This window comes from Alosa sapidissima, chromosome 1 (genome assembly GCF_018492685.1).
Source record: "Alosa sapidissima isolate fAloSap1 chromosome 1, fAloSap1.pri, whole genome shotgun sequence".
NCBI lineage: Eukaryota > Metazoa > Chordata > Actinopteri > Clupeiformes > Clupeidae > Alosa > Alosa sapidissima.
The window spans coordinates 19928216-19938549 of record NC_055957.1 but is presented as its reverse complement, the minus strand read 5'-3'; the positions used below and the strand labels follow the sequence as shown (position 1 = coordinate 19938549).

Genomic DNA, 10334 nt, shown 5'->3' with positions numbered 1-10334 from the left:
GCTTGCGTGGGTTTTTAATTGTATCTTTTTTCGTGTAGCAGAGCTTGCGGTAACACAAGGAGCGGCAACATCAAGGCATCTTGGTTCAAGTTCCGAACGCTGTTTTGTTTTGTTTTGTTTTGCTTTCACCTAAGTTGTGATGGTCGATTTTACATGTTTTATTTGTTGTATGTTTGTATACATTTTAACTTTCACACGGGAGAAGAACAGTATACCGACGGACGCTCTCGTCTAGTCCTTGTATAAACCATGATGTTCACCACAGCTGATTGCATATACTGTGCAGTGTGTGTGTGTTAGGAGTATTGGCTACTCTGATTTTCCTCTCTTGTCGGACAGGAGCTGCAGGCCAACGGGGGTGGCGGGCTATCGAGGTGGTGGTGTCCCTTCACTTTTCTTGCTGTGGTGCATTTTGAGAATTCGATATTGACATGTTCACGTGTGGTGTGTCTGTAGACCCTCCCTCGGATAAACTCTCCAGCCCTGGGTAAGCTCCAGCCCTGTTCCTGGCTCCTCTCATCCCTCAGCCAGTAGTCTGAGCACATCCTGGTGTATGTGTGTGACTATTTGTGTGTGTGTCCAGGCCTTGTAGGCCACTTGTGTCAGTGCCTTTGTGACCAAGGTTCTAACTGTCTGGAGAGAACCCACTCCCCCATATGTTTTTTTAAGATTTGCTAATAAAGACAGTTTATTTTTGGAAACACGCCTCTGGGTTTCTGTGACCACGAACCTGTGTTGCCTGGTTGGGCTTCATGTACCCAGTTACAGTACAATTGATTGAAGATTCTGAGGGGCAGGGCCTCAGATGGCGTAGTCGACATTTCTATTAGAGAGCTAACCTTCCACTTGCCACACACTCATGTGCAAGCAGGGAAATGCAGTTTCAGTGGTTTCAAGCTGAACGTTTCTGCACTGGAGAAGGAGCTGAAGCAGGCCTAAAGCAGCAGTCTTCCCAGTCACTTTCCCTTCTCGCTCTCTTTCTCTCCCTCTCTCAGTCTTACTCTGAGCTCCTTCTCCATCCTCCTCTTATACAGAGCAGACAGGAGAGGGTATTGATTTGCCATCATGTCAGAGTTATTGCCCATTCTCTTTCTCATCCTCAGCATTGACACTGCAGCTGTTGACTCTTCCTCTGTCAAACCGAATGGCAGTATGAGCTCCCACCTCTCCTTTTCCATCCTCTCTTTCTTTTTGACTTTTTCTTTTTTTACTTTTTTCCTCACTGTAACAAACACATACCATGGTGGTATGTAAAGACAGGCAGAGACTGAGACGAGATAAACAGACAGGGAGAAACACACACACACACACACACACACACAAAACTATAACAAAATTTTCCAGGTTATGTGACAAAGACAACTTCCCCCAAAAGTTGTGGCCTTCAGAAATGTTAAAGGCCTAGTTAACCTGCACCTCTGACTGTAAATCGCCCATGAACAAAGAGCTACTGTTCTTGTGGGTTTATATCACAGCAATCATCTTGCATCACAGCACCACTTACCCATCAGCAGAAATGAACATCTAATCAAGTGCCACACGCAAATCTTCTGTTTTCTTTCCGAGGCATTTCTTCCACAGAGCTGACCATAGCTGGGGACAGCCTTGACCGTTGCACAGTAACCCCTCCAGTTAACTCCAGTGCCTTCTGTGTCTGCACTGACCGGCTCATCATCTTACCCCTGCTGACCTTACACCTAGGCGTGGACGCTGCGCGCACTTGGCCTGTCCATGTTGCCCTTAAAGGTGTGGGTTTTTCAACATTCTAACATAAGAATCCATTCCGCAACAATTGCAGATTCTAAAATTCTATGTTGAATTCAATGAACCCAGATATTCTTTAGAACGTTTATTTCCCAACATTCCGTGACGGTACACCTTTAAGGATTAACAGTAGGCGCTGGGGTGGCTTTAGCAGCCCACAGGGTGTTGCAGCATGTACAGGCCGCAGAGGGAAAGCTGGCAGGCAGGGGGGGAAGGGTGTGCGGGGCACTACTTGGCCGGCACCCTGACAGAGTGAGTGAACGCAGGGACTGCTGCCGCAGTGCCAGGGTGCCATCAGTCTCGGGGAATGAGCGTGATTGTTTTCATTTGGCGGCGGCCCTCCCTCCATTAAAGCCTTTGTGTTTGCCGCGCTCAGCGTCGAGAAACATTTCAAGGATAGACAGTCACCAGCTGAAGAGACTCCCAATAAATTATTCCACACGAGGCACACAAACAAACACGAACACACACACACACACACACACACACACACACATACACACTGTAGTGTACACTCTCTCACTCACTTCAATGGTTCATGCATAGCTCCACAAACACAGAGAAAGACACGCACACACACACACAGACACACACACACACAGACACCTCTCCATACCCACATACACATACAGCTCCACATACAGATACAGCCATCAGTTGATTCCCAGTTGATTCTGGGTCGTAATCTTACAGCATGACCCCCCCCCCCCCCCCCCCCCCCCCCCGCCCCCCCCGCCTCTATTTGCTGTGGTAGCAAATAATGAAAAGAACAGAGAAAACCAATTCCGAAGTGACGTGATGCTTTTGCTGTTGAAAGCAAAAGAGAAGACAAAGAGAGAAAAAATAAGCCCTCTTCTCACGCAACAAAAGATGCAGCAGCCCAGCGCATCCTGAGAAGCCTAGGAGCCCCACTGGCCTGAGCACATCGGCCCACGCGAGTAAACACACACAATGGCAACAAAGCCCCCCAAAGTTATTAAAAAAAAACACATAACGACTGCAGGGGATGGAGGCAAGTGTGTGTGTGTGACCAGGATCAAGTTGGGCTAAGGATGCTGAAGTTCATACAAAATGTCTCTATGCACATGCACTGTTAGGTCACTTGGGATAAAAGGCAGCATGAAACGACCATAACGGAGAAGGATATTGTTGTTGTTTTTGTCCTCCTCATCCTCCTCCTCATCCTCCACCTACTACTACTACGTACTACTACTACTACTACTACTGATAATAATAAACAAAATAATAAACAAAAACTGGCTGACAGAACTTGACTCTCCACGTTTCACTCACTCACAGTTGCTATGCTTTGTAAACGCTCCTGCATATACATATACATGAACATACATATACATATACATACACACACACACTGAGACACTTAATTTTAGCACATCTGATTAATTATACATCTACAAACACAACCCTAATAACTTCTGAGAGACATACCGACAGTCTTAAAGGTATCCAAACCCTTTCTGACCCTGACATCCATACACTTCCAATACCCAGATACACACAGACCAGCTCTGGCAGGTGAATTTTAACTAGAAGCACCTAGGAGCTATTTAGTGGTGTGTGGGATGATTTTGACAAGTAAAGCCAGGGGAGGAGGATGAGGGTTAAGGGAAACGAGGGAACAGGCTGGCAGAGGAGGAGAGAGAAGGAAAGAAAGGGCTGCGGGAAAGAGAAAGATAAAAAGAGTGAGAAGCTGGTATTTGCGCATGCATGCAAATGCATGGCAATGCTGCGTGTGGCTTCTGCCAAGTCACTGACAGCATCCAATGCCCATCGCAGAGGGCTCGGGTGTGGGTGTGGGTGTGAGTGGGTGTGCTGCGACCTGGCACCATGTGTTGTCGACAGAAATGAGGAAAAAAAGTCCCTCATGGTCATGAACTCGGCGAGCGGGGAGGGGAAGACAAACGGGAACCTACAGGGCTCCGCCTGCTGTCCTTGCTCATGACGCCGCACAACTAACCACGTCCATCATTACACACACACACACACACACACACACACACACACACACACACAACACACACACACACACAAAACATCTTAGAGGATTTTGTCATATCAAATCTTTCAGTCCAAGACACAGATCACTTTGTAAATCTCTCACCTACTGCTACAAAGACTCTACCGTTCACCAGGCATGGTCCCACGCAGATTTTGGATATATGGAGTTAGTTTTGTACTTTCATTTTATTCATATTTTAAAACATGTACTTTAGCCATGATACTTATATTAAAGCATCTGAGGCTGATAGGTTAGGAGTCACATCTTCTTACTGTAGGTAAGATATGATGGATAATGACAATCCTACATTTGGCTATCATTGCTCCCACCCCCTTCTCTCTAGTGATACTAGTGTGTGTGTGAAACCGTTTTGAAAATAGATTAACTTACTCCTGCCCAGTTTGAGCATTTAGTTCTTTTCATGTGTGGCTTTAATATATACATTTATTAATATATGCACAGTGGACAATTATTTCCATGTGAACTTATGCCTCTCCAACATTTTGGTTGACCAAACAAGACTTAGCTCAAGAAAAGTGAATGCCTTGATGCAAGTCTAATTGTGCCCACCCCGGTTTTTTTCATGATGGGCACACACAGCTACACGCAACCACTCGGTCGTTATGCTGCCACTAATGCCCTCACAGCCCTGAAGCAAAGGCACACATGTTAATCAGGATTAGCAGAGGGAAGCCTGCAGTTTGGTATTATGCCTGCTCCGAGCCAGCCAGTGGCGCACAGACTGGCAGCTCTGCCCTTACACACACACACACACACACACACACACACACACACACACACACACACACACACAGAGAGAGAGACGCACGCACAGCACTACAAAAACAGTACATTTTGCTATGTGCTTTCCATACACATGCATTATCACATAAACCCAGATCAGCTCAAACACTCTTAGAGCGGCTGATTCACACCATCTGCATTTTACAGCCTCTTCCCATACGTTCTTCTTGGAGTTCACCCACATGCTGTAGAACTCCCAAACACACAAAGGTCTCATCAAACACATCCTGCATGTCACACACAACCACAGACACACTTGTGGTCTTCTCCCCCATGTGGCAGTCTGTTTGAGCTCCTCCTGCATGCTAACGAGACCTTAAGCAGATGGCCGACTCCCTATCCAAGCTCACTGGTCAACAGAGTATTGAACAAGCTGTGCATGCACACACACACACACTCTGACACACATAGGTCTGCACAGAAGATTCTGTAAACCAAAATTGAAGATTTGTTTGGAAACACCATGTATAGGTTAGAAAATAATTCCTGAAATTAATCGGACAAAATTAATAAAGACTGTAAACTGTATGGTATTGAATTGTGGAATTTTGTGAAGTGTTTTGTGCTCCATTTTTTAGGGCGGCCCAAAAAAGTGTTATTGATGATGCAATGAGTTCCACACTTAGCATAACCCCTTCCCTTAAGAGTTGAGTGATTGGGTGGACAAACCCCAGAAAGTAAAAGTCCTGCCCAGTATTCCTTCTGCCTATGCACTTAACACACAGGTATATGCAAATTATGTGGTCCAGTGGGTGAAGAGTTGTGCTAATTAGTGGTGCGTTCATGCAACTGGGAAGTGGAAGGTTCCCACTTTAGAACTCCAGACTTCCGAAAGGACCTTATGCATGGAAGGCTCTTTAGCCAGCTCATTTATTCTCGGTGGAGCATCAGCTGTGTTGTATCTTCTGTTGTATTCTGCTCCTTACACGTTCACTCTGACACTGAATATCTTGTTTGCCCAAGCAATTTTAACACACGCATAAATCCTTCTACATCGCAACGTGCTGATTCACTAGGTGCAACACCCAACCAGGTTCATGTAGACACTAATTACATTAACAATAGCGGCGGCTACAACACACCTGGCTCCACCGGAAATAAATGAGATTGTTAAAGAGCCGTGCAAAAGGTCTATTCCGAAGCATTCATTTGACAACAACAAACTGGTGACGTTGCTAATGTTCATAGGCTAGCTGGCCTGAAGGCTAAAATCACGTAGTAATTCAAAGGTACTCTCGGAAGTACTGTTTAATATCACAATCACCTGCACTTATTAGTGGAACATAAATAAACAAGGAAGTGACTTATTTGTGCATGGAATACAACCAGTTCAGGAGTGACATACCCCACCATGACACTCGAATTTTCCGACTTCCCAGTTGCTTATGAACGCACTATAGGACCAGCTGGTTTAGTGAACAGTTAGCACAAATGTGTGGTAGGAGTTTTTCACCTCTGTGAGTTACAGTAGGCTACAACAGAGAAAGGTCATGTTCAGAGTTTTCGCCTCTCCAGATATTTGTTTGGAAAGACCTTGAATAGGGTAGAAAACTTCTAGCCTTGTGAAAAACCTGCTTTCTGCAGTAAATTAGCACAAGATGCATATTATGTGCACTTAACACAGGTGTTTCCACTAATTAGCTCATTTATCTGGCTGAAGAGTTATGCTAATTAGAATAAGCTGGTTCATAGAATGGTTGAAAGTACGCGGTAGGAGACAGGCAGGTGACAGGTCATTGTTGGTGAGAATGCATGCGCTACACAAGTACTGCCGCAAAGAACGGAAGATGATGAATATATAGCCAAAATTAATAGAGTAAGATAAAGCAAATAGCCTTGTAGCCTAATGAAATACATTACGGATTGATGAAGACACGTACGTTCACAATGAGGAGAAACTATTTGATTAAATTTACAATGAAACATTTACATTTAGTTTACATGTTGACAATGAATGGTTTTGGTTGTTGTTGGTGGCGTTATTGCATCTCTTAATTACAATGCACAATTATTCCCTCATGATTGAGAGCTCTTGTAGACGTGTGTGCATTTCAAAACATTGTGACGTGAAATGCCACAAAAAGCGGCTTAGGATTGTTTGTGAATAGGTCTTAGTGAGTTAGGAGTCCACTTGACTTCTTTTAAGCGGTCACAGACTTTTAGGGCTAAAATGCTTTGTGAATTACTCTTAGTAAAAAACAATTATGAGTCCTAAAGTTGAGTGACACACCAATTATTTTTAAGAATTCTCCTAAATTCGCCAGTTAGGAGCTACTTTTAGCCTTAAGATTCTTTGTGAATGCGGCCCCAGAGCTATTTTTTAAAGTTATGAAATTTTCAAAAACGCCCTGTTTTTTGACCAATCAAAAGTGGATAACCGAAAAAGACGCTTACGGCTGCTTTTTGGAACAAAAACGATGGCAGATTTTTTTTAAAACTGAAAAAGCGGTCTGCATAACTTCTCTTGTCAGAAAAAGAAAACTAAGTTTGAATGTACCCTTCCATGTTGTTATTGGAAGACTGTTTGGAATTACTGTAAGCTCTTTGGAATTGGAGCTAATGGCCCTCAGCATCACTATTGAATTCCACTACACCGATCCCAAGGGCCAATTGAAATAACAGGCCCTTGAGTATATTTCAAGGGGGTAGGAGAACATTCGGAGAGTGTAGACACTATGGGCAGCTCTGAGGCTAGCAGTAGACCACTTCCAGCTAGCATTCCATTGAGCCCCATTCACTTTGGTGTCACTTTGACATCAAATAATGTTACATCTGAAGCGTTTTGAGCTTTTATATTAACCTTTTCTCGTAACTCACTTTACGGCTGAGTAATAAACTTTTTTATGAAAATAATGCCATCTTGACGTAATGAGCATACGAGTTTGCGTCGCACAGGAGCGAAGTAACTGTATTCTCTGGAAAAGAAACTCGAAGGCAGTCTAGGAAAAAAGGTCAGGGTAGGAAAGCATTGAGGGAGAAAAACAATTAAGTGATGTTTTGATGGGTTGGCACTACGTCAGAACAAATCCCTACGTTGTCAAATTTGTTAGCACGGTTACCAGACGAGTTACGTGTTTCAGTCCGTTGCTTTAACGTCACACATTTCTCACTCGCCTGGACTGAGGATGCGCGAGATCCGACGTCAACCAACAGGGAATGGATTCAAATTTGCTTCACTCGTCTCGTTCGAAGTCTATGGGATAGCTCTGTCCATATATTTTACTGTCTATGGTTTTGCAATGCCTGCTCACCATTTTCCCAACACGTTGAAAGAACAGGATTATAGCTGCAGGGTCAGGGGTTAAATGTGCAGGTTGGCGATATTAAGTATGAGCAAATAAAGTCTGTTGTCCTGTAGATGCACTACTGCTGACCCTTTGAGAGGGGGAAAACGAGGTGCGTGAAAAAAAATTGCGCCTTATAAACATTCCGCCAGCATCCTTGGCCCAAGCACACCGGGTGGTTAAGCAGGGAAAACACTGACGCCTATGTTTCTGGTGACCACCAGCCTGAAGCTTTTCACACACACACACACACACACACAAATGCAAACATAAAGACATTTCTCCTGCACACAATGAGCATTAGGCACTTTGGAGACAATTAAGAGAGATTCACTGAGAGGGGGCCTCTGCTTCCTTCAACCCAAAGTCAACCAAAGTAAGAATGAACAGTAAGGTGAAGGTACAGTGACTTTAAATCAGTTCTGACAAAGAGATTGAAGGTAAGGATTGTGTGTCTGTGTGTGTGTGTTTATGTTTAGCCATTAAAATCAGTGTGGAATAAAAGCAGACTGTATCTCCCCTGAAATTGGATTAGATTATGTGCAGACTGGTCATTATCAATGCTGACCACTGGCGCAGTGTAGGGGATGACCCTAACATAAGCACCTACAGAGTGTGTGGTGGGAATGATACGTGGTGCAGTAGAGTCCAATAATATCATGTCAGACTGAGTGACAGGGCAGGTAGGATTTGCTTAAACCCTTTCTGCTTATAATTGATAATTGATTGAAGATGAGGCCACAACCTTTTAAATGAGGCTGTGAGAGAACATCTTACTCTTTCACTCTTTTACACATGTATGCATGCACGCACACAAACACACACACACACACACACACACACACACACACACACACACACACACACAAACTTACCACATAGTAATGACTACTTTATCTCTTACTGAAGTGCATAGATGAGGCCCGTCTTCAATCCTGGTATGTAAAGGTTAATATGTAAATGACTACCATTCCAAATGGCTATAAAATAGCAGTTAATGGATGCAGCACAACAAAATATTTTGAATGGCTGTAACCTAATTACTTTTATTAAGGTCCTGGTCTCCTGTGTCAATAAATAAAAGCACTTTTATTTATTTGAATACACCCCAGCCCATCTGTGAATTTTGGAAGCGGTGTCGGTCCTAATGCGCCTCATTCAGGGGCAGAGGAAGGGATTTCGGCCATTTCCAGCGTTAGGCAGGCTGCATAATTTGTAGGCAATGAGTCATTGGGCATTGTCAGGCTGTATTCACTGCATTATTCAGAGAGCATTTCACAGCCAACACTGCAACCACTCCGCCCAGCAAATGCACCAAAGCGTATGGCATTAATAGCTTTTCACCCTGTGAACAGCACCATCACGATTAATCATATTTCAGTGGTGGCATCATCTTTGATTCGTGGCATGTTTTCCAGGTAAGAGAGGGGAGGGGTGGAGAGAAAGAAAAAAAAACTTGCTTCCATGCTTGACTGATCAACTCAAGGTGCCAGGGATAATCAGCTGGAGCTGAGAAAGGGGGAATGCAATCTTGACAAGGTAATGTTAGCCCTGTCGACACTTTCTCCGCCCTTAACCCTCCTGCCTATTCCACAGCCTGTTTAACAACAAAACAAAAGGCCGCACAAATCCACTTCTCTCAACATCACACTTCTGATCTTAATGTTCCTGCAGCTGAAAAAAAAAAGAAAGAAGCGAATTCCTTTTTCCTTATTTGTTTTGCCAAGTGCCAAATGGTGCAGAGAGAAAAAGAATATGTCACCATGCTATCCAAAAAGCTTTTAACAGTACCTCAACAGAAAAGCTTCATTATTTATGTATGAATTGATTCCAGAAGCATATTGGCTCATTACCTGCATGAATTTAGTCCTGGCCCCCACAAATCCACACGTGTCCCTTCCCCATCATATGTGATTCATTGCTGGGCCTGTTCACATTAAGCCCTCCATGTTTGTTCTGTTCCCTGATGGTATTTTTCTTCCTTAACCAATCTGATCTTGTTGACCTTTGCAACAAATTCAAACTAGAAGCGTCAGTCATGCAATTTCTTTTCTGTGGGAGTGTGTGTGTGTGTGTATGTGTATGTGTGTGTATTTGGCTGCTTATGAAACACATCCGTTATTTTAAATGATGCAATCCACACTGAAGTGGCTGTGCAAGGCTGTGGAGTGGTGCTAGTGTTTGCAGCCGATCTTTTCCAAGTGCTTTAGGGGGGTCAGAACAACACACGCTACTGTTCACCATGTGCAGCCGAAGCAAGGGACACTGCAAATAAAGTATTAAAATCCATTTTATATGTATCGCGGACCACACTCTTATCATGCTAGGTCTGACCTAATTTCTCTGCAGCGGGCTGGGCGATCTGACACGGGCCCATTTCTCCTGTCGACTGTGATGGAGATGCCTGGCTGAGCACGGACGTGAGGTTTCGCCGGCGTTTCATCACACAGGTCGATGGAAGA

At 44.1% G+C, this 10334-nt stretch overlaps 2 long non-coding RNA genes across 2 annotated transcripts in view; one reads left to right on the top strand and one right to left on the bottom strand.

The window, feature by feature from the left end:
- LOC121715160 overlaps window positions 1-699 on the top strand; it is a 984-nt gene extending 285 nt beyond the window's left edge. The window contains exon 3 of the long non-coding RNA XR_006033539.1: window positions 39-699. This is a non-coding gene — a long non-coding RNA (uncharacterized LOC121715160). The remainder of the gene's footprint in view (window positions 1-38) is intronic.
- Window positions 1-10334, bottom strand: part of LOC121715165 — a 95714-nt gene that overhangs the window by 3753 nt on the left and 81627 nt on the right. The window lies entirely within an intron of this gene.